Raw genomic sequence first — 27735 nt, forward strand, 5'->3', positions numbered from 1 at the left:
AAAACCCCATCTGGTCATCTCTCTGCTTGTCCTTCCCTCTGTCATCAAGCTCCACAGAAGCACAGTTTTCTCTGAGGACACCTCATTCTGTATCATCTACTCCCTTGATCCTTTGATACTTTTCTTCTCATAGTGGTGATTTTGATTCCCTATTTAGCAAAAGCAGTGGGACCTGGTCCTCACCTTTCCTGGCCCCTCAGCATCACTGGGAGCAGATGGGCTGCATTTGGTGTCTCCCACATCTCACTTTCTCCTGTTTTTGCTCCTCCTTCAGAGAGATCAATTTCAGGCCTATTTCATTTGCCTTTCCGTTATACAACAATCAACCTTCAGCATCACTCTCCCTACTTTTTCTCACTGTATTGTGTCTATCTTGCTGCTGTTAGCCACGACTCCTTTCAAGATGACTTTAAAACTTTTAACTCTTGTTCCAGACCTCACCTCTAAGTCCTGGACAGATACCCTAAACTCCCTGCTTCCATAGTGGCCTGAACCATGAGAGCAGCAACACATTCAGGGAGTGGTCTGAGCAGGCATAAACCACCCACCGATCCTTCTAAAAAAGTATTTGAAAAAGTACAGCATCAAACAAGATGCTGGTGCTAAACCAAAGACTTATAATCACTTTGCATAAACCATCTTTCTATCTAAAGCCTGTGGGCTGGTGATAAAGCAAAGACAAATTCTTTAAAAAGACATTTGGTGGGTGAGCCGTGGGCCTCATTAAAGCAATTTTCTTGGAGACCCCTCCATCCTGACTCGCTGTCTTTGCTCAAGCTGCTGGCTCCACCTGGTCTGTCTCTGTCTGAACCACTCCCCTGCCCTGGTCTTTGGAAGGTTTTGTCTTGATCCAAGTGAAACCCTCTTTATGAAGCTTCTGAATGTACATCCCTCACAGTGAAGAAAGCCAAGAACATTCTGGAGGGATGTCCTGGAGTCTGTTCTAACTCAGGACCTCTACTGTATTATTTTTTGTTGTGGGTGTTTCCAGTGGGTCAGCTCTTCACACCAGGTGGCCAAAGTGCTGGAGCTTCAGCTTCAGCATCAGGCCTTCCAATGAATATTCAGGGTTGATTTCTGTTAAGATTGACTGGTTTGATCTCCATGTAGTCCAAGGAACTCTCAAGAGTCTTCTCCAGTTCACCCTTATTTATTCATCAGCCCATCTCCCTTGCTAGACTAGAAGCACCCCAGGTGACAGGAATGGGCTTGATAACCATTTTGGATTATCCCATTGTACACTGTACCTGTTATACTTGTCTATTAGACAAATAAATGAATGAATGATTTTTGAAAAAAATATTTCTGACAGCTTTACACTGGCAGGGAAAATAAGTGAGGATGTGTTGAGTATTTAAAGGATCCATCCCAAGTAACAAGGAAGTCACAGAATTCAACACACCATGTCTATAGGGGAGAAGCAGCTTGGTAATTATGGTGAACAAACAATATCTTGTGTCAAGAAGTCACAACAGTCCTATAACCAAGCCATGGACCAAGTGATTTTCAGCAGTGCTGGGGGTATGAAATATATTGCAGGAATTGTACTCAATAGCCCATGTTCAGTGCAGGGAGTAATTTTTACCTGAAGATGTTTCCAAGAATTGCCAGGCATTTTTTAAGTGGAATGGTAATTTATGGCAGACACATCTCTGAACAAATCTCCAATTTAATTTTCAGGAAGCATAAGTGGAGGCAATTCTTCTGAGAATATCTAGTAACAGACCTAAAAGAAACAAGCCCAAAGAAACATATCTGAATAGAAAGCTGGAGAATATATTACCATTTCAGAGATGACTGACAACTCATTTATATTTTACTACATGTTCTATTAGGAATCCCAGCAATGAAATATTTTCAGAAAGCAAGACTAGGTGAGAGATTCTAAATTCCAAGAGATATTATTAACCTCAGATCAAGTGGAAGATGGCACCTGAAATGCTTCTAGGAATCAAGCAGGGTATGACACAATCAATCAATCAAGTATCCTGGTAGAAAGCTAACAGGCAGGTAACTGAGCATCTATGAAGCTTGCTTAGAGAAAGAGACTAAATCAAGCTTGTTCTATTGTATCACCAGAGTGCCTTGAAAATGCACTGGGGAAGGACTTCCCTGGTGGTCCAGTGGTTAAGAATCCGCTTTCCAATACAGGGGATGCAGGAGGTTTGGTTGTATGGATGTATGCAACTGGGGTGCTGAAAGTGGTGGTGTTTCTGCTTAGGACAGGACACATAGAGTGACCTTGGGAGAGTGTGGTTAAAGTCAAGTGCACAAAAAGTTCACTGAAAATGAGAAATGCAAGGAACTTGAGAAAAAAAAAAAAACATGGATATAATGTGCTTCTCGATGATTTTGGAAAGTTGGTCACAAATACATTTGCAGAAATTCAACACTTTGTCTTTCCTTAAAGCAACAGCTCCCAGATCTCTTATGGTTCTTTGTATTTCTGTGGTGTCCACTGTAATTTCTAATTTTTCCATTTCTAATTTTATTGATTTGGGTCCTCTCCCTTTTTTTCTTGATGAGTCTCACTCCCTAGAGTTTTATCAATTTTAACTTCTCAAAGAAATAGTTTTTAGCTTCATTGATGTATTCTATTGTTTTCTTAGTTTCTATTCCATTTATTTCTGCCCTGATCTTAGTGATTTCTTTCTTGCTGTTAACTTTGGGTTTTGTCTGCTCTTCTTTCTCTAGTTGAACAGCTCCCAAATCTGACAGTTGTCTTTGTTTTCTCTTCCAACTTTCACACTCTCAATAAAAGAAGAATCACAACTTCAGTATATGAGATTCCCTGGATGGCTTTTCTTCTCCTTCCCACTCTTTTGGGTTTTCCATTTCCTACTGCACATTTTAACCTTCTTTCCTCACAAGACTATGACATTCCTTCTGTCTCCCAGAGGCCCAACGGACATGAAACAGGAAGGAAGAGGTCAGGGCACACATTTTAAAAGAATGACATAGCCTGAGGACACAACTGATTAGAACCAAACAGGTCCAAGATGACTAGACCTTGAGCCTCAGTACACGCTCACTGTAACACCCCAGCAAGCTAACTGGCACGCCCACCAGCACCATGAGAGCTCTAAGGCCAACCACTAGGGACCAAAACGTGCACAGGGGCCCACGTCCTGGAAGTCTCTGCTCCTCCCCCCGAAAGAGTTGGAAGACTCCTCCCACTCATTATCCTATGAAATTACACAGCTCATAAAAGCTAAGCACAGCACATTTCATGGCCACACTTACCTTCTGTGGTGGCCTACACTCTTGTCTGTGGAGTATGCTCCCTGGGCTGCTCCTGCCTTCTGAGATAGCCCTGTCTGTGCAGTGAGTTTCTCTCTAAATAAGTCCACTTCTTACCCATCACTTTGTCTCTCACTGAATTCTTTTTGCTATGAGACATCAAGAATCTGGGCTTCATTAAGTCCTGAAACTAGGTGTGTGATCTCAGTTGGAAGACCATGGGTACCAATCTAGATTTTGGCAGGATTCAAGTCCCAATCTGAGTTACATGGTTTCAGACACACTTCACTTAGAACTCAGCTTCTATCACCTCAAGAGTTTTGCCATTTTGGATTCAAAATGGTTTCTGTTAGGAGAGTGTGTAATTTCCTCGCTTCTGTGTCACTGCAACAAAAGGTTTTAAATGGTGGACCAGTGTTACAACTGAGTTACAGCTCAGAATTTTATTCAGTAAACAAAGGACAGCACACCCTCAAGGTGTGAGGGCAGGCCAACCTCAAAGGAGAGGCCTCAACCAGTCTTGGCTCCCTCTTTTAATGTGTTTTGTCTCCTCTCCTCTGAGACTGCCCTGTGTAAATTAGGGCTAGCCAGGAAGGAAGCATGTTTGTTTCACCTGATGTTCTCTCTCTGGCGCATGAACTTTTCCTTTGTTCCCTTTTTGCAGGCTTTTCCCTTTCTTTGCCTTTTAACCACTGCCATTTTGGACTCCTTTTCCCTATTCTAACTACCTACAGTTTCCATAAATACCCTCAGATGTGTTACAAATATTAACTAACAAGAGACCTTGAATCTCACTTGACACTCATTTTCCAAGATAAGCATGTCACTAAAGCCATGTTAAAGAAGTTCAGTCTCTGGGCAAAGAAAAGCAAGATTGAGTTTTGAGTTTCCTACAGGGAACTGTTGCATAGTTATAAAGTTGTAAGTACTACACATTTGTATAACTGCCTCTATACCAAAGGTATTTACACAATTAATGACTTTAAGCGAAAAATATGCCCCTTGCCAAGTAAAGGGTTCTAAAACAGTTAATGAGTACTTTTGCCATAGAAGTATTTAAATGTCTTTTAAAATAACTTAATTACAACACTGATCATATTTACCATAGAAGGTTGGAAATAAGAAACCATGATGAAATCCAACCATCATCCTACCACTCTCTCTCTGAGGAAAACCCTAGTAATATTTACTGTTTGTTTTTTTTTTTTTTTTTCTAGATATTCAGTTATGGGGAACAGATGGATCCTGCTGTATATGAAGCCTCTAGCAGCAGCTGGTACGTGGATGATAAATATTTGTAGGCAATGAATATAGTGTGCATATTATTTTGTAATCCACCTCAAAATGTCTTTGTTTTCAAACTAAGATGTTATAAAAGGATAATTTGCAAACTATAAAAATTTTAAAATCTAATAGTTCAGAAAGGGATGAGGTAAGAAATTCTTTTCACTCCATATTGCCATTCCCTGGAAGAAATCTGTAGAAATCCTGGAAGTTGACATAGAGAGAAAGAGAGAGTATAAAAGTGAAGATGCATTAAAAAAAAAAAATTGGAACTAGATTCAGGTTTAGCAGTGGCTTTTACCATTTAACTATTTATTAAATATGTTGCCCATATCAGCATAGATAATTTTACTCCTCTCTTTACAAAGGCTTCATGTGGATTGTCGTGTACTTAATCATTAAATTAATTGACTTTTACATTGTGGCCAGCTTTTTTTGCTGCTAAAAGCAATGCTCCAAAAAAAAAAAAAAAATTAATCAGTCTCTCATCAAATAGTTTTTGAGCACCCATGTGCCATACAATGAGCTAGATTCTGCGGACTGTGATGTTAACGCCACAGGTAAGATCTCTAGCCTCAGGTAGTTCATGAACTAATAGAGGAGATTATAACAAGAAAACAAAAATGAACATACCCTTTCAAATGTTAATTTGTACTATTAAGGGAGGGAGGAGGAGAAGGAAGTGACTTACATCAAATGGACAGGAAGGTCTCTCTGAGGACATAAATAATCACTTTCTTACGGAGAGAGGAAGATAGTTGGAGAAGTACACAGGGGGTTGTGGAAGTCCCAGCAGGGGACTATAGAGTGGGAAACCTCGGAAACTTGGGGCGACCACCGTAAATTAACAATCACTCAAGAAAACTATAGGAATGCCATGGAACAAAGCAGGCTTGCTTAACTATAAGGCTATAAATAAAATGAGATATGCCCCAAGCCATTAAGTGAAAGAAGAATGTCACCATCCTTCTACTGATCTGAATAAGTGCTATGATAATCCTAGTTTGACCTCACAGAGTCAGATACTCTCCTGCCCAATACAAAGAAGGAGCTAGTGATACAAGTCTCACATCTACTTGAAGAGGGAGGTGTTTCCCCCCTCCCTAACTTTCCTTTGATTATAAACTGTAGTCCACTTAATCCTTGGGGCTGAGCCCCTTCACTTGCCTACTTGCATCTCTCGCAAGCACCTTAAAATAAAACTACTTCTTGCCTATCACTTTGCCTCGGGATGAATTCCTTCTATGCTGGGACACAAAGAATCTGAGCCTCAGTAAGTCCAGACACCAGGTGAGTGATTGTAATTAAAAGAACATTGGTTCAAATCCCAATCTGAGGTGCACAATTTCAAGCTGGCACCTAAAGGATGAAAAACAGGCAGGTTGCAAAGATTTGGGGAATGTCTAAGCAGAGGGGACAGCTAAGGCAAAGGTGCCAGTGAGAGATCTTGTTTTCAGGAAACTGACAACAATGAATGTACAAAGAACATTGACCAGGACCAGGTTGAAGGGTAAGAAATGCATGAATCTTGTAGGATTCTAGATGAACATTTTAAGCTTTATTCCAAATATAGTAGGAAACTACAAAAAAGTGATAAGTAAGGGAGTGACATGATCTGATTTGCATTTTTTAAAGATCCCTCTAACGAAGATCATGGCATCTGGTCCCATCACTTCATGGGAAGTAGATGGGGAAACAGTGGAGACAGTGTCAGACTTTATTTTTTGGGGCTCCAAAATCACTGCAGATGGTGACTGCAGCCATGAAATTAAAAGACTCTTACTCCTTGGAAGAAAAGTTATGACCAACCTAGACAGCATATTCAAAAGCAGAGACATTACTTTGCCAACACAGGTCCGTCTAGTCAAGGCTATGGATTTTCCAGTGGTCATGTATGGATGGGACAGTTGGACTGTGAAGAAAGCTGAGTGCTGAAGAATTGATGCTTTTGAACTGTGGTGTTGGAGAAGACTCTTGAGAGTCCCTTGGACTGCAAGGAGTTCAAACCAGAAAATCAATCATGATTATTCACTGGAAGGACTGATGCTGAAGCTGAAGCAATTATATTACATATATAATTCATTTTTAGACTCTTCTCCTTTATAGTTTAATACAAGATATTGAGTACAGTTCCCTCTGCTATACAGTAGGTCCTTGTTGATCCATTTTATATGCAGTAGTTCAGACTCAATTGTGTCCGGCTCTTTGCGACCCCATGAACCGCAGCATGCTAGGCCTCCCTGTCCAATAACAACTCCTGGAGCCCACCCAAACTCATCTCCATTGAGTTGGTGATGCCATCCAACCATCTCATTCTCTGTCGTCCCCTTCTCCTCCTGCCTTCAATCTTACCCAGCATGAGGGTCTTTTCAAAAGAATCAGCTCTTCATATCAGTTGGCCAAAGTATTGGAGTTTCAGTTTCAACATCAGTCCTTCCAATGAACACCCAGAACTGATCTCCTTTAGGATGGACTGGTTGGATCTCCTTGCAGAGAGCTTTCAGCCAACTTTTTCACTCTCTTCTTTCACTTTCATCAAGAGGCTCTTTAGTTCCTCTTTACTTTCTGCCCTAGTGTGTGTATGTTAATCCCAAATTCCTAAGTTATCTCCCCCAAAGCCATCCTCCTTGCTAGCTATAAGTTTGTTTCCTATGTCTATGAGTCTATTTCTGTTTTGTAAATAAGTTCGCGTTATAAATTTTTCAGATTCCACATGCTCCCCCTTTTGTTTCTGCATCCTCTCTCTTTCCTGATTAGCAAATGTTTGAATCTGCCCTTTGGAACTCAGGGAAGGTCTAGGAGGCTGTTGTTGCTTGGTTGCTAAGTCGTGTCCAACTCTTTGTGATCCCATGGACTGTACACTTCCAGGCTCCTCTGTCCACGGGATTCCCCAGGCAAGAATAATGGAGTGAGTTGCCACTTCCTTCTCCAGAGGATCTTCCTGACTGAGGGATCAAACCTGTGATCCCATGTCTCCTGTGTCTCCTACATTGCTAGGTGGATTCTTTACCACTGAGCCACTTGGAAATTTCCTATAAACAAGGAACAGGGATCAAGGAAAGGATCTGTACCCAGAAGGGCTTCCCACCGCATCCCCCACCCCTGGATCCTGCTCCGTTTCACTAAGACAACATAGGAAAAGGAGGTTGAGTGAAGAGAAGAACACAAGCTGTAGAGATGGTTGAGAGAAGGTTATTCCAGCACACAGGTCAGTGGCGGAGAAAACTGAGGCAAATATTACATGAAGAGGATTAACAACTGAGAGATCGGGAGCAGATGGGGAAATCCACATCAGGGGCATTTGAGAGGCAAAACCAGGTGGGAACGTGTTAACCAGTTATTGGAAAGTAGAAGGAGGTATAACCCAGACAACTCTTTAGAGAAGTTTCATTTTAAAAGTCTGCAAAATAAGAAAAGTAGAGTAACTATAGAAGTCCTAGGGTCAAAACAATTCATGTTTGTTACTATAATGACAATTCTAGTGGAGTTTTGCATATTAACAGGAATGATCCAGTAAAGTGAGAGGGAATAACCAAGCAAACAAATCAATTTGGAGGTTAGGAAGAATGGGATTCAAGGTACAGTCTGTTTTTTATTCTCTTCAAGAAATAGGAATGATGAAAGAGAAACAGTACTCAGACACCAGCTGGTTTGGGGATTCCTGATAAAATGTCAGGAATCTTCCCAGTGGTGTTTCCTCTCCTCTCAAGAAAGCATAAGACAAGTTATCAGCTTGAAGTGTTTGCACTTATGTGCCTCTGAGAAGAAGAGATAAGTTTGAAGGGGAATAGCTAGAAGTCAAATTATTTGCAGACAATGGAAAGAGAAGCTTGGTAGAATTGCCTAGTAGTGTTTTACTTGGCATACAGAGAAAATTTCAAAAGATACATGCACTCTAATGTTCACAGCAGCACTATTTACAATGACCAAAACATGGAAACAACCTAAGTGCCCATTTACAGGTGAATAAATAAAGAAGATGTGGTGTATATAGAGAATGGAATATTACTCAACCATAAAAATCAACAAAATAATGCCATTTGCAGAAACATGGATGGACCTAGAGATTATCATACTAAAAGAAGTCAAACAAAGACAAAATTCATGATATCACTTATAGAAAAATGATATAAATGAATTTACAAATAGAAATATACTCACATAGAAAACACACTTATGGTTACCAAAGGAAAAGGTGGGGGCGGGGGAGTGAAACAGGAAGGGAGAGGATAAAGCACATCCTTTAAAGGAATGACATAGCCATCAGTTCAGTTCAGTTCAGTTCAGTTGCTTAGTCGTGTCTGACTCTTTGTGACTCCATGAATCACAGCACGCCAGGCCTCCCTGTCCACCACCAACTCCAGGAATTCACTCAAACTCATGTCTATCAAGTCGGTGATGTCATCCAGCCATCTCATCCTGTCATCCCCTTCTCCTCCTGCCCCCAATCCCTCCCAACATCAGAGTCTTTTCCAATGAGTCAACTCTTCGCATAGGTGGCCAAAGTACTGGAGTTTCAGCTTCAGCATCATTCCCTCCAAAGAAATCCCAGGGCTGATCTCCTTCAGAATGGACTGGTTGGATCTCCTTGCAGTCCAAGGGACTCTCAGGAGTCTTCTCCAACACCACAGTTCAAAAGCATCAATTCTTCAGCACTCAGCTTTCTTTACAGTCCAACTCTCACATCCATAAGACATGATGAAAACTGGTTAGGATCAACTCAGTCTAAGATAGTGGAAGATTTGATTTCCAGTGAACCTTTAGCCTCATCACACACTAGCATGCTAAATAACACACCCACCAATGCCATGATAGTTCTGAAAGCAAAACTGTTAGTTGCTCAGTTCTGTCCAGCTCTTTGCGACCCCATAGCTTGGACTATAGCCTGCCAGGCTCCTCTGTCCATGAAATTCTCCAGGCAAGAATACTGGAATGGGCAGCCATTCCCTTCTTCGGGGATCTTCCCAACCCAGGGATTGAACCTGGGTCTCTGGCACTGCAGGCAGGAGAGCCACCAAGGAAGCCCAGACCAACCATAAAAGGCCAAAAAGTGGGCAGTGGCTCAATTCTGGAAATCCTTGCCCCTTCCCTGAAATAGTCAGAATAATCTTCCTCTTCAGTAGCCTATGAAACTACCCAGCCCATAAAAACAAACCATGCCATATTCCAGAGTTTCTAGCCTTCTGAGATAGATTCTGTGGACTGTGCTTCTGTCTAAATAAATTCACTTCTTACCTATCACCTTGTCTCTCACTGAATTCTTTCTGCGATGAGATTATGTCCAAGCTTCGTTAAGTCCTGAGACCAGGTGTGTGATATCAATTAAAAGACAGTGGGTTCTGGCTTGGTATGAGCCCCAGCCCATAGACTGAGTCCCAGTCTGAGTTGCATGGTTTCAGCACAGATAAATTAGGAGTTCGGGATTAACACATGCACTATTATGTGTAAAATGGATAAACAACAAGGACCTATTTGTAACACAGTTCAGTTTCAGTTCAGTCGCTCAGTCGTGTCCAACTCTTTGTGACCCCATGAATTGCAGCACGCCAGGCCTCCCTGTCCATCACCAATTCCTGGAGTTCACTCAGACTCACATCCATCGAGTCAGTGATGCCATCCAGCCATTCAATACCTTACAATAACCTATAATTTGGAAGAATCTTTAGAATTATATATATATATATATATATATATATATATATATATAACTGAATCACTTTGCTGTTCACCTGAAACTAAGACTACACTGTAAACCAACTATACTTCAATTTAAAAAAAAAGTTGGGGTTCATAAATTTGTAGTGACACCAACCTGCCAGCTGTGATTCTCTCAAGTAACATTCATGAAGAGCTGGGTTCATCCAGGGCAGTGTTTCTCAAAGTGTGCTACTCAGACCAGTAGCATCAACCTCACCAGATAACCTATTAAAATGCAAATGAGCAGGTTCCACCCTAGATAAAGGTTCATCTAGTCAAAACTATAGTTTTTCCAGTAGTCATGTATGGATGTGAGAATTGGACCATAAAGAAGGTTGAGTGCAGAAGAATTGATGCTTTTGAGCTGTGGTGTTGGAGAAGACGTGATAGTCCTTTGGATTGCAAGATCAAACCAGTCAATCCCAAAGGAAATCAGTCCTGAATATTCATTGAAAGGACTGATGCTGAAGCTGAAGCTCCAATACTTTGGCCACCTGATCCAAACAACTGACTCATCAGAAAAGACCCTGATGCTGGGAAAGATTGAAAGCAGGAGTAGAAGGGGACGACAGAGGATGAGACAGTTGGATGGCATCACCAACTTGAAGGGCATGAGTCTGAGCAAGCTCTGGGAGACAGTGAAGGACAGGGGGACCTGGCATGCTTCAATCCTTGGGGTCACAAAGAATCGGACATGACTAAGTGACTAAACAACAACAATCCTAGAATTACTTACCTCACAGTGCCTGGGGTAAGGCCCATCAGTCCAGTCTCACTTGGCCTCCAGGTGATTCTGATACACTGGAAAGTCTGAGAACCACTAAACTGGGAGAGCATGTTTTGCCTTGTAAATACAAAGGAGGGATGGGGGTGGGGAAAACGCGTATCTGCAAGAGTGATTATACTGACAAACCAAGCAATAAAATCTGGATAAGCAGCAAAGACATTATAGACACCTTTGCCCCATTTAAAAAGTGTCATATACACATTGTTGTACAGCAGAAACTAGCACAACATAGTGAAGCAGTCATATTCCAATTAAAAAGTATTGTTCTTGAAGGAAAAGTTTCTATGTTTTGAATTGTGATACGTATTACACAATGGCCCTCTAAAAGCTTCGCCTCCATTCACAGGTCCACAGGGAAAGAAAACCCGCAGCACTGTGTGGCTGCTCCACACCTTTCTCCATTGTTGCGCATGTGCGTTTTCTTTGATAGTCGCTTTGATGTTTGTTCTATGTTGTGCTTGCATATCTTTTATTGCACTTATGTTCCCTGAGATGAACTGAGAACAGTGTGGGGGTACCTCACAATAATGTAGCATGGAGGATGAGAGGAGTTTTCATTGGAACATGCAATAAATTCAGAGTATTCTATCGCCCTATCACTAATAATAAGAATGGGTCTCCTGTTCTTCCCATTCAGTGATGGGAAGTGATGTTCCCATTCAGTTCTATCCTGGGAAGATTTGCATGGGTCTTCTATTAAGTCCTGGAGAACACACTTTAAGAAAGAGATTTATAATCTATAATACAAATGTAATGATAATGCGCCTTCCTGAGATCAAATATGAATGTTTTGGGAATATCTGGGCTAAAAGGGAGACTTCTATGAAGAGAAGAGAGTCTATGAAAGTGACTAGCATGACATTCATAAAGAAATATGTGAATAATTGACCAGTGAAAGAGTATAGACTTCATCACCACAAATCTTTAAAAAAGGGTTCAAGGGTAGAATTCCTAAGGAGGCAACATCTATAAGAATACATCTTAATAAAACAGAACTTTATTCTCCAGTATTCTAGGATTTCAAAGCCATGGTTGTATGGCATTAGCTAAAGGCTAGAACAAGAATCTTTACCTAATCTTCTCTATCTTTGAGATTCAGGATGCTCTGAGGGTTCCAAATGTCATTTCCCTAGAGATAAACTCACTGTTTCTGTTATTCACATGTCTAAAATAGCCTGGTTTCCAACCGAAGGATTTGAGTTTCTCATTTAGCATAAAGTTAAAGGTCATTTTTGTTTTTTCAACTTTGAGTGTAATATATGACTACTAAATATATATATAAATATATTTATAAATATATTTAAATATATATTCATATATAAATATAAATAAATAATATAAATATAATATATATAATTTAAATCATATAAATGTATTATATAAATATATATTTATATAATATTAAATATAAATATATAAATATTAATGTATTTATAAATATATTTAAACATATTATATATAATATTAATACATTTAAAATATATTTAAAATATATTAAAATATATAAATATATTTATAAATATTTAAATATATTTATATAAATTTAAATATATAAAATATTATACATATACATATATATAAATTCACAACTGCTTATCCTATCATTTAAAATCTCCTTGAACTTTGTGTCTATGGCATAACAATTTGAAAAACGTACCCAGAGACCCAGAAGCAAAAGGCATTTCAGACACTAAAGAGTGAAAGAAATGAATATAAGATTAATTCTGAAAATTCAAAGACTGGAGAGTGTGAAAAGTCTTCTAACAGTGGTACAGTTAGGTAAAGGGTGATATCTAATCATCGGGTTTCCTCTTGTAAACTTATTTTTTCCTGTAAGATATGGAATTAGTAGAGTAAAAATATATGGGCAGAGGTTTCAACATTACTATTGACTCTACACGAAAATAAATCATAAAGACCTTATATATAACCTTTCTCAAGAAGGCCTTCAGGTCACGGCTGAGAATAACTTAGTGGGTCACTCTTTCCTCCGTGGTCACCTACAGGGAGAAAAAGGACACTAGCTAGAAACACTGACTCACTATGTGGGACAATACAGCACACCAGCTAATTCCCTGTTCTCTCCTTGCCCATGAAACGTCTCAGATTTTCAAACTCAGTCAAGTGTATATGCTAATGTCAATTTCAACTCAAATGATGTGAAAAAAATAATGAGCTAGTACATCCTACATGCCTCACAACAATGCCCTTTTGTGTTTTAAATGAAGGTTTTCCCATCCTGTCCTAAGTAGCAAAACTTTAGAGAAAGTTTTTTTGTTTTAATTTTAATTGGAGAATAGTTGACTTACAACATCATGTTAGTTTCAGGCTTACAGCAAAGTTAATAAGTTATACATACATAAATATTCCATTCTTTTTTAGATTCTTTTCTCTTATAGGTCATTACAGAGTATTGAGTTCCCTGTGCTATACAGTAAGTCTTTACTAGTTATCTACTGTATATATAGCAGCGTGTATATGCCAATCCCAATCTCCCAATTTATCCCTCCCTCCTCCCCCACCTCCCATGGTAATCATAAGTTTACTTTCTATATCTGTGACTCTATTTCTGATTTGTAAATAAGTTTATTTGTACCATTTTTAAGATTCCACATATAGGCGATATCACATGCTATTTATCTTTCTCTGACAAAGATTTTAAAAGTTTCTTAATCACTTAAAAATTCTCTCTGAAACTCAGCTGCCTAAAAACAGAAGATCAATCTTTTGCAGGTATGTATATGTGTAACAGAAACTCCTGAGAGTCCCTTGGACTGCAAGGAGAGCCAACCAGTCCATTCGAAAGGAGATCAGCCCTGGGTATTCCTTGGAAGGAATGATGCTAAAGCTGAAACTCCAGTACTTTGGCCACCTCATGCGAAGAGTTGACTCATTGGAAAAGAGACTGATGCTGGGAAGGATTGGGGGCAAGAGGAGAAGGGGACGACAGAGGATGAGATGGCTGGATGGCATCACTGACTCAATGGACATAAGCCTGAGTGAACTCCGGGAGATGGTGATGGGCAGAGAGGCCTGGCGTGCTGCGATTCATGGGTCGCAAAGAGTCGGACACGACTGAGTGACTGAACTGAACTGAAGAGAAACATAACCAGGTAAACTTTGTCTGGCAGCTAGAAAAAAATAACATTTCTTGTTTTCATTCCCACGATGATTTCAGATTATTTTTAATTAAATGTGATATGGGCAAGCTTTGTATTTCAACATTTGAGGATATTAAAATGTTATTAATTCAGACTGGTGGTATAAAAGGCCAGTATGATTTAAAGTATTTCAATTCTGAATAGCTTAAGATAAGTTAATTAATGCCACCTATAAAAGTAGCACGAACTGAAGGCCACCAAAATACCACAGAGGAGGAGTGTGCGAGGTCAAGGTTTCTGTGCTGCAGCTTAACTGAGGAGCACAATCTCAGGAAGCAAAGGTGAGTGATGTAAGAATTCAAGCAGAAAAGCAATGAGAGCCACTTGGCACCACTTTATGGTGCCAGCCTCCATTAAGGGTGTTGGATATCTCCTGACCTTGTGGGACCATCCTCTGAGTAGCCATGATGCTTCTAGGACAGTCTGTCTGGGGGAAGAATTTAGCTGGCTCATATTTCTTATTGGTCAAAGATTAGCCCCATGGGGCATTAATTTCCCCTGTATCATGGTGTTCACTTGTGTGCAGTAAGTAGGATCTCACAGAATCCCTTGCTTTGAACACAAATGAGACTTGAACATAGCTTGAGAGGAAGCCAGGCTGCATTCGTGAGATGGTGGTTGGAGGCCATAAGAAGCTGGTGCAATGTGGTGACAGGAAGAGTAAAGTGAGGCCAAGAGGACCTGCACACAAACAAGGCTCATCGTGTACATCATCAAATGTGGGAGAAGGGGCTGGTGTGTACACGTATCTGCTTTCACATCCTTTAAGACACCTGGAAGGGAATCCCAAAAATTATTGCTGATAATTTTTTAAGGTGGAGGGAAGGAATCTTAATAGCAGATATTTTTATATTTTGATCTCTGAATTGTATGCAGGTTTGCCCTTGTGGCTCCCTGGGTTGGAAAGATGCCCTGGAGGAGGGAAAGGCTACCCACTGCAGTATTCTGGCCTGGAGCATTCCATGGACTACAGTCCATGGGGTGGCAAAGAGTCAGACACCACTGAGCGAATTTCATTTTTTCCTATTCCAAAAGTTACATAATTTTTGAAAAACTTAACCCTGAAAAGGAAATAGGATTCAAGCATCTATTCTAAAATCATCAAGGAAACATATAAATTTGAGAAGCGGAGAAACTGGGAATTGGGGATGCACAAGTTAGGAGATAATATGCTAGTTTCTCAGTCGAGTCTGACTCTTTGCAACCCCATGGACTGCAGCCAGCGAGGCTCCTCTGTCCATGGAATATAACTGCTTGAAATTCCACATTTGTTCAGAGTAGGGACTGAAGACATTCTGCATAAATCAAGAAACAAGTATCAAAATATCCAAAATACCATTTAAAATATAGTGGTGACTGGTGCTGGAGAAGACTCTTGAAAGTCCCTTGGACAGCAAGGAGATAAAACCAGTCAATCCAAAAGGAAATCAACCCTGACTATTCATTGGAAGGACTGATGGTAAAGCTGAAGCTCCAGTACTTTGACATCCTGATGTAAAGAGGCAACTCATTGGAAAAGATCCTGATGCTGGGAAAGATTGAGGGCAGGAGGAGAAGGGGGCAGCAGAAAATGAGATGGTTGGATGGCATCACTGACTCAATGGACATGTGTTTGAGCAAACTCTGGGAGATAGTAAAGGACACGGAAGCTTGGTGTGCTGCAGTCCATGGGGTCACAAAAGAGTTGGACACAATTTAGTGACTGAACAACAACAACAGAAGGGTTGGGACTGGAAAGTGGGGGCTAGTTTTCATTTTATCCCCTCCTGTATCATTTGATATTTTAAACATGTGCGTGCAGGGACTTCCCGGTAGTCCAATGATTAAGTCTCTGTGTTCCCAATGCAGGGGATGGGTTCCACCCCTGGTCTGGTAGGGAAACTAAGATCCCACATGCTGCAGGGCAAGACCACAAAAAGTCATAAACGTGTGCATGCAACACACATACATTAAAAATACTGCTTAGTAAAATTAAAAAAAAAAAAAAGAAGCTCCAATTCCCACTTCAACCACCTGCTAAGGCTCAAAATTCTCCAAGCCAGGCTTCAGCAATACGTGTACCGTGAACTTCCAAATGTTTAAGCTGGTTTTAGAAAAGGCAGAGGAACCAGAGATGCAACTGACAAGATCCGCTGGATCATCGAAAAAGCAAGAGAATTCCAGAAAAATATCTATTTCTGCTTTCTTGACTATGCCAAAGCCTTTGACTGTGTGGATCACAATAAACTGTGGAAAATTCTGAAAGACATGGGAATACCAGACCACCTGACCTGCCTCTTGAGAAACCTATATGCAGGTCAGGAATCAACAGTTAGAACTGAACATGGAACAACAGACTGGTTCCAAATAGGAAAAGGAGTACGTCAAGGCTGTATATTGTCACCCTGCTTATTTAACTTCTATGCAGAGTACATCATGAGAAACGCTGGACTGGAAGAAACACAAGCTGGAATTAAGATTGCCAGGAGAAATATCAATAAGCTCAGATATGCAGATGACACCACCCTTATGGCAGAAAGTGAAGAGGAACTAAAAAGCCTCTTGATGAAAGTGAAAGAGGACAGTGAAAAAGTTGGCTTAAAGCTCAACATTCAGAAAACGAAGATCATAGCATCTGGTCCCATCACTTCATGGGAAATAGATGGGAAAACAGTGGAAACAGTGCCAGACTTTATTTTGGCTGGGGGGTGGGGGGGGTGGCTTCAAAATCACTGCAGATGGTGACTGCAGCCATGAAATTAAAAGACGCTTACTCCTTGGAAGGAAAGTCATGACCAACCTAGATAGCATATTGAAAAACAGAGACATTACCTTGCCAACAAAGGTTCGTCTAGTCAAGGCTATGGTTTTTCCTGTGGTCATGTATGGATGTGAGAGTTGGACTGTGAAGAAAGCTGAGCGCCGAAGAATTGATCCCTTTGAACTGTGCTGTTGCAGAAGACTCTTGAGAGTCCCTTGGGCTGCAAGGATATCCAACCAGTCCATTCTAAAGGAGATCAGTCCTGCGTGTTCTTTGGAAGGACTGATGCTAAAGCTGAAAGTCCAGTACTTTGGCCACCTCATGCGAAGAGCTGACTCATTGGGAAAGACTCTGATGCTGGGAGGGATTGGGAGCAGGAGGAAAAGGGGACGACAGAGGATGAGATGGCTGCTAGGCATCACCGACTTGATGGACATGAGTTTGAGTGAACTTCGGGAGTTGATGATGGACAGGGAGGCCTGGATTGCTGCAATTCATGGGATCGTAAACAGTCAGACATGACTGAGCAACTGAACTGAATTGAAATACAGAGCTGCTAAGATATTGCACCAAAAAGACTTCAGATCAGAAAATCACCACTACCCCTAAGTCACTGTTAGCTGAAGAGCACCAAAGCCTCATGAAACATTTAGAAAATGATGAAGGACAAACAAAAACATCAAGGGCTCCTAAGTCAGAACATTGTTGTTAAAAAGCAAACACTGCACAAGAGCTCATTTTTAAAATGTGGGGTTACTAGAAATTGATATCCAGAATTTACAGCTGCAATTGCCTGAAACTATAAAACCCCTTTACCAGGAAATCAATGACCACTCACTACACCAAGCTCAGAGCCCAGACAGCATGAAACAGTATGCAAGGGCAAAGCCTGAGCACATATTTGAGACTAATAAGTACAAGCTTCTCCAAAGTGCTTGAAAAAGAACAGTTTTCCTGTGAGGGGAAAGAGACAAATGGTCCTTATGTGAAAATGGAGACATTCCACATCCAAACAATTAGTATGACTTACTAAAGGCAAACATTAAAAAAAAAAAAAAAAGGAAGATTCTAAGAAAAACATATCAGCTTCAAAAACAGAACATTTCTGAAATAAAGACAGATCAAGTAGATGAAAAAGGTGCTATCTCTAGCACTTGTGATTTATCTAAACCCATTTTTCAGGCTAACATGATGCAATTATATGTGCATTAAAGTATCAACTGTGAAAGAAAAACAGCCTGCAAATAGACACCTTCTGGGAAAAAGTAGAATTAAAATAAATGGATATTATAGTCAATAGTTGTTCAGAAGCCAAGAAATCCCATTCTCAATTAGGCATTCCTAACTGCACAAGCCTTTTTCTGTAAACCCAGAAACAAAATCTTGAAGCCTTTTCAAAAACTACTCCCAAAATCTGCATGGAAGGCATCACATATCAGCTGGATAAGTGCATTATCTCAGTTGTATTAAAATAAAGGCAAAGAATAATAGAGAAGGAGATGGCAACCCACTCCAGTGTTCTGGCCTGGAGAATCCCAGGGACAGGGGAGCCTGGTGGGCTGCTGTCTATGGGGTCACACAGAGTCGGACACGACTGAAGCGACTTTTGCAGCAGCAAAGAATAATATGGGGTAAAAAAGTTGTATATACAACTAAGCATAACCATGCCTCCAGAGGCCCATCTGCAAGGCCTGGAGTATAGCTGTTGCAGGAGACCTATTGGGCACCAGCCATGAACAGTGTCTGTACACCCATAGCCTCTTCACCACCTGGGAACTTGGTAAATATGCAGAATCTCTGATCCAATCCAGACTTACTGAATCAGAATCTGCATTTAACAAGAGCCTTAGTGAAGCACGTGTTCATTAAAGTCTGATAAGCACAATTATGGTTTCTTAAACCCCCTCCCGGTGTCACCTGGAAGTGCTTATATAAAATGCAGATTCCTAAGCACCTTCTCAGACTTACTGAATCTCTAGAATTAGTCATGTCAACGTGTTAAGAAAGCACTTCCCAGTAATCTTTCAAATCAGGCAGAGAGGACAGACATGGGCAGTTGGCCCTCCTTATCTGCAGATCCCACCAACAGAGGATGAAAATATTTGGAGGAAAAAAAATCCAGAAAGTTCTAAAAAGCAAAACTTAAATTTGCCATGCACTAGGTAGCAAACGAGACATAGATGTAAAGAACAGACTTTTGGACTATGTGGTGCAGGAGAAGGTGAGGGTGGGGTGATATGAGAGAATAGCATTGAAACGTGTTATTACCATATGTAAAATAGATGACCAGTGCAAGTTTGATGCATGAAGCAGGGCACTCAAAGCTGGTGCTTTGGGACAACCCAGAGGGATGGGGCAGGGGGGCAGGGGGAGGGGTGTTCAGGATGGGGAACACATGTATACCCGTGGCTGAATCATGACAAAGCATGGCAAAACCCACCACAATATTGTAAAGCAATTAGCCTCCAATTAAAATAAATTAATTAATTTAAAAACTTTTTAAATCTGAAAAAAAAATTGCCCATGCACTGGCAACTACTCATAGCATTTACACTATTAATATTACAGGTAATCTAGAGAGGATTTAAAGTACACAGGAAGACATGTTTGCTATATGCAAATGTGATGCTAATTTGTACAAGGGACTTGAGCATTCATGGATTTTGGTATCCTTGGGGGATCCTGGGACCAGTTCCCCATAGATAGGGAGGGATGGCTATACATCAATGGAAAATAAATAAGAGTCCAGAAAAAAATATATCTATGGTGAATTCTTTTTCTTTTATCTTAAAAAATCTATCTTTTGACATGTTTTAAATTTTTTTTATTGAGGCACGATTGACATGCAAAAAGGTTGTACGTATTTAATATATATATACATCTTGATAATTTTGAAGGCAAGCACACACCCATGAAACCATCACCACATACAATGTCATAACTTTGTTACCTCTAAAAGTCTTTTTCAAATAACATTTAACATAACATCTACTGTCTTAAAATTCTTAACTATACAATACAGTAGTGTTAACTGTATGTACTATGTCGTAGCTTCCTAGGACTTATCTTGCTTAGGTGAAACCATGACCAAAACCTTGACCAAAATCTCCCTGAGCCCCCAATCCTGCTGCTGCTGCTGCTGCTGCTGCTGCTGCTGTTGCTGCTGCTGCTGCTGCTGCTAAGTCGCTTCAGTCGTGTCCGACTCTGTGCGACCCCATAGACGGCAGTCCACCAGGCTCCCCCGTCCCTGGGATTCTCCAGGCAGGAACACCGGAGTGGGTTGCCATTTCCTTCTCCAATGCATGAAAGTGAAAAGTGAAAGTGAAGTAACTGAGTCGTGTCCAACTCTCAGTGACCCCATGGACTGAAGCCCACCAGGCTCCTCCATCCATGGGATTTTCCAGGCAAGAGTACTGGAGTGGGGTGCCATTGCCTTCTCCCCACTCCTCCTAGCCCCTGGTAACTCGCTACTCTACTCTCTACCTCAAATTTGACAACTTTAGACTTCTGATATAAGTGGGATCGGGTAGAATTTGCTCTTCTATGTCTGGATTATTTTACTTCACATAATATCTTCCAAGTTTATTTATGTTATAACAACAGACAGAATTTCCTCTTTTTCAAGGTGGAATAAAGTTTCTTTATCCATTCCTCTGTTGATGGATGTTTAGGTTGTCTCTATGTTTTGGCTATTGTAAATAATGCTACAGTGAGCACTGGGAGCAGATATCTCTTTAAGATCCTGATTTCAATTCTTGGGTATATACCCAGGAAGTTGCCAGGGCAGTTCAAGTGGGGAAAGAATAATATTTTCAACAAACGGTGTTGGGACAAGTAGATATCGACACACAAAAGAATGAACTTGACCCTCACCACTTCACAGCCTATCCAAAATTTAACAGAAAAAGGACCAAAGACCTACTATAAACTTTAAATGGATCAAATACCTACTATCAGTTCTTCTGCACTCAGCTTTCTTTATAGTCCAACTCTCACATCCATACATGACCACAGGAAAAACCATAGCCTGACTAGGTGGACCTTTGTTGGCAAAGTAATGTCTCTGCTTTTAACTATGCCATCTAGGTTGGTCATAACTTTCCTTACAAGGAGTAAGTGTTTTTTAATTTCATGGCTGCAGTCACCAGCTGCAGTGATTTTGGAACTCCCCAAAATAAAGTCTGACACTGTTTCTACTGTTTCCCCATCTATTTCCCATGAAGTGATGGGACCAGAGGCCATGATTTTCGTTTTCTGAATGTTGAGCTTTAAGCCAACTTTTTCACTCTCCTCTTTCACTTTCATCAACAGGTTTTTTAGTTCCTCTTCACTTTCTGCCATAAGGGTGGTGTCATTTGCATATCTGAGGTGATTGATATTTCTCCTGGCAATCTTGATTCCAGCTTGTGCTTCTTCCAGCACAGCATTTCTCATGATGTACTCTGCATATAAGTTAAATAAGTAGGGTGACAATATACAGCCTTGACGTACTCCTTTTCCTATTTGGAATCAGTTTGCTGTTCCATGTTCAGTTCTAACTGTTGCTTCCTGACCTGCATACAGGTTTCTCAAGAGGCAGGTCAGGTGGTCTGGTATTCCCATGTCTTTCAGAATTTTCCACAGTTTATTGTGATCCACACAGTCAAAGGCTTTGGCATAGTCAATAAAGCAGAAGTAGATGTTTTTCTGGAACTCTCTTGCTTTTTCGATGATCCAGTGGATGTTGTCAATTTGATCTCTGGTTCCTCTGCCTTTTCTAAAACCAGCTTGAACATCTGGAAGTTCACGGTTCATGTATTGCTGAAGCCTGGCTTGGAGAATTTTGAGCATTACTTTACTAGCGTGTGAGATGAGTGCAACTGTGCGGTAGTTTGAGCATTTTTTGGCATTGCCTTTCTTTGGGATTGGAATGAAAACTGACTTTTTCCAGTCCTGTGGCCATTGCTGAGTTTTCCAAATTTGCTGGCATATTGAGTGCAGCACTTTCACAGCATCATCTTTCAGGATTTGAAATAGCTCAACCAACATTGGAAGGATATATACCAGATACACCTATTATGCTTAGATAACAATAAAGCCTCACACCAGATCTCCGAAATCAGAGACTCTGTGAAGCTAAACTGACTATGAAAAATAGATCATTTTGCTGAGCAACCCAGTCAGAGAACAGCTGATGCTATTTTTCTGCTGAGGCAATCCAAAACTGTGTTATGTTTTCTGGCAGCCTCGTAATGATGATGACTCAAGATTCAGGCTTTGGGGGATAACTGTATTTAAAGAAATTTTTAAAAAAGAGAAAAGAAGAACATAAAATATGTTCAAAATATCTGCTTTTAGAAAGTTAAGTAGCAGCCCAGGCAACTGAAGGGCAGAAAACTTCATTTTTTTCCTCCCGTCAGGGATTTAATTGGATGTATAGTTGGATCATACCTTTTGTCTAATCTAAACTGGGCTTTAATTTGGATCCAGTTCATTCCACTTGCTGGAAAAATTAGACTTGAACAGTTTTGATTTGAATGGCTTTGATTTCTCCTATTTACCAATTGCCTCTTCAGAAATAGGCTCATCCCTTCCCTGGTTTTTCTTCTGAGAATGTCATTTCTTTGAGCTTTATCATTGTCATCTTCATCATTTCTGAAAACCAGTTAAAAAAAAAAAAAACTGTTCATGAAGGTCCATGGCATGATTCTGTCACTGTTTCCTGGTCCTTCCACGTTGGTGAGCACCGTTCTTTCAAACATGTAGTTTTTCCAGTAGTCATGTACAGCTGTGACAGTTGGACCATGAAGAAGGCTGAGAGCCAAAGAACTGATGCTTTCAAACTGTGGTGATGGAGAAGACTCTTGAGAGTTCCCCTGGACAGCAAGGAGACTAAACCAGTCAATCCTAAAGGGAACCAACCCTGAATATTCACTCGAGGTACTGATGCTGAAGATGAAACTCCAACATTCTGGCCATCTGATGCGAAGAGCTGACTCACTAGAAAAGACCCTAAAGCTAGGAAAGACTGAGGGCAGGAGAAGCGGGCAACAGAGGATGAGTTGGTAAATGGCATTACCAAGTCAATGAGCATGCATTTAAGTAAACTCTGGGAGATACTGAAGGACAGGGAAGCCTCGTGTGCTGCAGTTCATGGGGTTGCAAAGAGTCAGACACAACTTAGCGACTGAACAACAATTCCTTGAAAACTCTGAGCTCTGGAACTCTTTATGATGCCATTTTATTCTTTTAAGATGCATTGTCTTTACTGGCTCAATGTTTCCCACATTAAAAAAAAAAAATATTTATAACCCAGGCCCCCTGCATTGGGAGCACAGACTCTGGGATCCAGACTGTTACCACTGGACTACCAGAGAAGTCCCCTATGTTTTTAAATTGATTCATAGCTCACCTTCCTTATATTTTTGCCCTAGAGGATCTGTGTATTTATTTATAATGCTATTTAAACCAATTAAACTTTTTCTCACTGTTAAATTGCAAATAGATTCATGAAATCACAAATTTAATGTGCCTCTTATAGGTTTAGTGCATAAACACATAGTTGTTAATGATTTTGAAAAGTTTGGCTATGGAACTACCTAACATCTTCATCCATAACACACAAGGTAGGAGAACCACCTTTGGAGAACTCTCCTTGAAAGGTCACAAAGTTGGAATTTTATTCTGAGGAAGCCTCCTGAGTTATCCAACTTTAGGAAGCCCTTGACCACAGAATCCTATTTATTTCCTGATTTTCCATTCTGTAAGTATTTTTCTTCATGGATCTCTGCCTTTTCATGGTGAAGGGGTTTGCATAACTTGATGAAGCTATGAGCCATGCCCTGCAGGGCCCCTAAGATGGATGGGTCATAGTGAAGAGTTCAGAAAACTCAATATTAAAAAAAGAAAAAAAAAAACAAAAACCTAAGATCATGACATCTGGTCCCATCACTTCATGGCAAATAGAAGGGGAAATGATGGAAGCAGTGACCAGTTTCTTCTTGGGCTCTAAAATCACTGTGGATGGTGACTGTAGCTATGAAATTAGAAGACAATTGCTTCTTGAAAGGAAGGCTATGACAAACCTAGACAGGGTATTAAAAAGCAAAGACATCACTCTGCTGACAAAGATCCATATAGTCAAGACTATAGTCTTTCCAGTAGTCATATACAGATGTGAGAAATGGACCATAAAGAAGGCTGAGCACCAAAGAAGTCATGCTTTCAAATTATAGTGCTAAAGAAGACCCTTGAGAGTCCCTTGAACCTCAAGGAGGTTAAACCAGTCAGTTTAAAGGACGTCAACCCTGAATACTCACTGGAAGGACTGGTGCTGAAGCTGAGACTCCAATAATTTGGCCACCTGAAGTTAACAGTCAATTCACTGGAAAGGACCCTGATGCTGAGAAAGATTGAGGGCAGGAGAAGAGAGTGACAGAGAATGAGATGGCTGAGTGGCATCACTGATTCAATGGGCATGAACTTGGGCAAACTCTGGGAGATGGTGAGAAACAGGGAGGCCTGACGTGCTGCAGTCCATGGGGTTGCAAAAAGTCAGACATGACTTGGCAATTGAACAACAACAACAACAAGCATTTTCATAACACTGAATATCCGGCTTACAACACTCAAATGAGAGCCACTTTCTCCAAAGATTCATGAGTATATTTCCCCAGCTACCCTTGCTGCTCAGAGTCTTTGGTCACAGATGCCCCTCGCTGCTTTCTGTTCCTTTTGGACAGTGGTTCTGAGACTTCTTTGCACCTGGAAGTCTTTTACAAATCATGATTCTAACGCCTCAGATCAATTCAACCAGAATCACCTGGAATGTGGTCCAGATATCAGTATTTTTTTAATTGAAGTATAGTTGATTACAATTTTCTGTTTGTTTCAAGTGTACAGCAAAATGATTCAGTTACACATATATTTTTTCAGATTCTTTTCCCTTATAGGTTATTGCAAAACACTGAGTCGAATTCCCTGTGCTATACAGTAGGCCCTTGTTTGTTTTATATATAGTAGTGTGTATATGTTAATCCCAACCTCCACCTCCTAATTTATCTCCCCCCACCTTTCCTTTTTGATAACCATACATTTGTTTTCTATGTCTGTAAGGCTATGAAGCTTCCCTGGTGACTCAACATGTAGCCAAAGTTGACAGCTACTCCTTCATAAAGGCACAAATATCAGCAAGACAAACCAAGAGTGTATCAAAGACAGTATTTACTAGATTTAACTTTCCAGATATTTGCTTTTTTGACATCTCCAGACATTACAATTTATAATTCCATCTCTTTATACCAAATTTGAAATAATATTTTGAGCTGTTAAGATTATCTCCTTGCAAAATGTACTTTATCTGCTAATACTCCAGTGGAAAATTAGTTTAATATGGATTAACAAAAATTATAAAGTCAGGTCCTCCATTTCTTGACATAGATGAATGAAAGATCTACAAAGTTAAGTTACACTATAAATAACACCCACATATATATACACATACACACACATATAAGTATACAGAGCTGGAGATATTCAGGAAGTAAGTCTTCAAATAACTCTAGTGATTGGGAAACACTACCAAGAGCAGCTCACAGAAGAGACATCTGGTCATCACATCAGCAATGGAAGCAGTATAAGGGTTTTCAGAGCTGCATGATTTTGCTGTACATTTTCATACATTCTGTGATGCCCAAGCACTACTTGAATATCTTCTCAATGACTGTGGAATATTTAAATTGAGTAAAATAAGCACCAGACTGTTGACAAAGTGCTGGCCAAGGATCCCCTCCTTACAAATTTTTCTGCCCCCAAATCTGATCAAATTTGATTTCTTGAAAAGCACTTATCCAGTTTTTGATAAGACTTACCACAGACCACCCAATAATTCTTAAAAACTACTCAAATTCCCATACATCCTCTGTTTCCCACCTACCCCAAAAGAAATATGTTCCCAAAATTTAGAGAAAAGAGGAGAGAGACAGAGACAGAGACATTTGTTTTATTAAGAAAGAATGGTCTAGTAAAATGGCACACTGAAAGCTATTTAATCACCACGTCTAACAACATGGAGAGAAGAGAAGGGGGAGGAGGCACTGTGACCCGAGGCTGGCTCCGTCCACCTGGCGTGGGGACATGACCCTGTGAAGCCAAGTGGCCCATGGAACCCAATGACCACAGCTGCAGTCAACCAAGCTGGTCTCCACAACTAGAAACTCAGCCATTCCTATAGCTACATGTCTATCTAGGTCTTCAAAGTATGTAGCCCAAAACCTGAATACATGTATTTCTCTTAAGAAATGTTATATTTAAATACCCTTCAAAAATGTTAAGGTATCATAAGCTCACACAGCCAGTCGAGCAGTGCAAAGCTGGGTTGTGGAAAAAGTCACTGTGCTCCCTAAAGCCCTCTGCACACCTCCTTCACATCCCACCTCCATCGCCTGTGGAGTCAGAATGTCTTGTTCAAATACTGGCTGAACCAGTTTCCCACTTAGCGACTTGGAACACGGTAACTTCATCTCCATCAGCACCAGTTTCCTTATTTTTATAATAGGGTAAATTATAGCAACTACAACACCTATCTCACATATAAGTGTTTGTGCTTAGTTGCTCAGTAGTGTAGAACTCTTTGCGATCCTATGGGACTCTCCAGACAAAAAGACTGGAGTGAGTTGACCTTTCCTACTCTAGGGGATCTTCCTGACCCAGGGATTGAACCCTCATCTCTTACATCTCCTGCATTGGTACGAGGATTCTTTACCACTGAGCCACCTAGATAGCCCAGGAAGCAGTAAACCAGGAGACAATTTATACCAAAAACTCCAAAGTATTTATCTACTGAGCAGTTTCCCATGAGGGAAAGAAAGAAATGGGAAAAAGGACATATTTCTTTTAAGAATCAGATGAAAATGTTCATTGTGATTTCCTGATAACAAATGTACTCTGGCCTTTGTCTCATTATCTAACTGTATTATTAATAATACTACTTTTTTTCACTTTATATGTATTTATTTTTATTTTTATTTTTGCTTTATTTTACTTTACAATACTGTATTGGTTTTGCCATACATTGACATGAATCCACCACGGGTGTACATGAGTTCCCAAACATGAACCCCCCTCCCACCTCCCACCCCATATCATCTCTCTGGATCATCCCCGTGCACCAGCCCCAAGCATCCTGTATCCTGCATAAAACATAGACTGGCGATTCATTTCTTACATGATAATATACATGTTTCAATGCCATTCTCCCAAATCATCCCACCCTCTCCCTCTCCCTCAGAGTCCAAAAGTCTGTTCTACACATCTGTGCCTCTTTTGCTGTCTCTCATACAGGTCATCATTACCATCTTTCTAAATTCCATATATATATATATATATATGTGTTAGTACATTGTATTGGTGTTTTTCTTTCTGGCTTACTTCACTCTGTATAATCGGCTCCAGTTCTTTTATACCTAAAACTTTAAGTAGGAGAGTATAAATGCCACAAGGTTAATGTCTATATACTATTATTCTTTCCAACTCATTCTTTCAATGCAGGGATTGAACCCAGGTCTCCTGCATTGCAGGTGGATTCTTTACCAGCTGAGCCACAAGGGAAGCCCATATACTACTTATTTTCTAAAATTAACTTTCCAGTCCCAACTATGAGTTGTTGGAAAAACAATACTTGAGATAAGATGTTTTGAGTCATTACTTTGTGCCAGGCCTTGGTCTAAACACTTTTTGTTCCTTAAAATACATATATAGTCTCACATGTAGGTACTATATATATATATATATATATATATATATATATTATATATATATATATATATATATATTTTAAGGAATGAAAA

Source organism: Capra hircus, chromosome 13 (genome assembly GCF_001704415.2).
Source record: "Capra hircus breed San Clemente chromosome 13, ASM170441v1, whole genome shotgun sequence".
NCBI lineage: Eukaryota > Metazoa > Chordata > Mammalia > Artiodactyla > Bovidae > Capra > Capra hircus.